This window comes from Egretta garzetta, unplaced genomic scaffold (assembly GCF_000687185.1).
Source record: "Egretta garzetta isolate BGI_Z169 unplaced genomic scaffold, ASM68718v1 scaffold72, whole genome shotgun sequence".
Lineage (NCBI taxonomy): Eukaryota > Metazoa > Chordata > Aves > Pelecaniformes > Ardeidae > Egretta > Egretta garzetta.
Window position 1 is genome coordinate 2,541,040 of NW_009259032.1, and position 1,994 is coordinate 2,543,033.

Here is a 1,994-nt window from a genome sequence, read left to right on the forward strand (position 1 = left end):
AATGATTACGCGTTGAGTGCTGCAGAAAGTCAACCATGCGGCAGTGACTGGAATGTCACAGTGCTAGAACAAATGACTTCCAAGCTTGCCTCAGGCTCTTTCCCGGCCTTAGGAATATCACTTTTACAACATCATCGATTACAGGGGGTAGGAGATCTGAGGGCAGAACCTGGCCTTTTGAGTCTTGGGAGAAAATGGGCAGGCACTAGTTCTACAACTGCAGACCCTTTGCTTTCTCAGAGGTGTGTCTCCTTATATATATATATTTATTTTCCTATATAGCACCGTTGCAGTGATTTGTCATTTATGCTTTTTCATAAATAAATATTATGTTTTATTTAGTGCTTTACCATCCATAATAGTTTAACCTTAATCCACATACTAGAGTTATTCCAGACTTCCAGCTGAATATATATATATTTTATATATATATATAAAACACACATAAACTTGAACATTTAACATACACACTTTATGTAACCTGTCAACCAGTATCTTAGATCCCTTTCTTTTGGACCGAAAAAACTAAGACTTGTTCAGAAAGCCAGCGACTGGCCCTTTCTCTCGCAACACGCTGCCGGCAGGTGCCAGGGGCATTGCATGCCTCTTGTCCACCAGCTGGCAAAGCACCCTCTGAAACATTTCCGGGGAGAGCCATGATGACATTTTAAAACAAAAAATCTATTTGAGGAAAGCAGACATGAAGCACACCTAAACACGGCAGGGAAGAGGCATCCTGCTGTGAGACCGCTTACCCGGGACCCGCAGGGACCAGGCTCGGAGGTGGGATCAACCGAGTGTGCCCTGACCCCTGCCAAAGTCACCGCTCCCATCCGCTTCGTCGGAGCCGAGAAACCCCAGTTCCTTGGGGCTGTGCTGGTTTTTACAAAAGGCCGTGAAGGCGAAAGGAGTGAGGGCAGAAACCCTGCGGCTCCGTTCGCTAAGACAAAATAAAAAAGGTGAAAAGATGCTGGGCTGTCCTCATTTGGGGCCACAAATCTTCAAGCCAAGGCAGCCAAGGAGAGGAGCAAACTCCGCTCTCAGCCACGCAAGCGCGCTGTTTATCAAGGACAGGGGAACCAGCATCACCCCTCTTGGGGCCAGGGTTCGCTGTACTATTAACTCTTGGAGTTTTCTTTTTGTATTGCTCGGTATTTTTGGGTACAGCCAGGGAAACGGCACTGCGGAAAAAGCGCTCAAATTAATGAAAATCCTCTGACTAAACTTTTTAACACCTATAATCACGGAGGTCTTGCTGGTTCTCTTGAACCTGCACATTTTTCTCTGTTAGCTTGAAAGTATAAAATGTTAATTTTTCCAACTAGAAATACCTTCAGGGAGCTGTGAAGCTAAACCCCAATTATATACCTACCTACCACAAATAAATCAGTTTTGTCCAAAAAGGGGAAAAAAGAAGCATTACAGAAATGCTGAGGCTAAATCCAGCACGGCAATTATTTCACTTCTGAAATAGGCTTAGCATAATCAAAGCAGCATTTGTAAGGACTTACTTCAAAATTAAACTGAACACCATCTAGTGAAACAGGACATAGGCAGGCAAAAATATTTTAAAAAAATAAATAAAATGAAGGGTAAAGACGGGTAGAACCAGTAACTCCCACACAGCTCAGCTTTGATAACTTGACGAAGAACAGAGACCTTTCCAAAGAAAATACTTCATGAGGAATATTTCACCTCTCGTTTCCCCTTCTGTAGTTTTAACGTTGCAGCAACTGCTGCAGCAGCCCCAGGAAGGAGGAATGGGGAAAGACAGTAAATTTGCTTCTTGTTGCTTTTCTCCTCTAAAAGCTCCTCTTGCTGGGAACCACGATGCTACCCAGCCCCAGCGTGGCGGCAGAGCCCGTCACTGCAGCACTCCGGTGGCTCCCGGGGGCTTCGAGGCTGCTGGGAGGCCACACGAAATAGTAAGGCAGATGAAGCTTGAGCCAAATTGTTGGCTTTCTGGTGTCCTGCAGGGCAGCGGCAGCAGCACT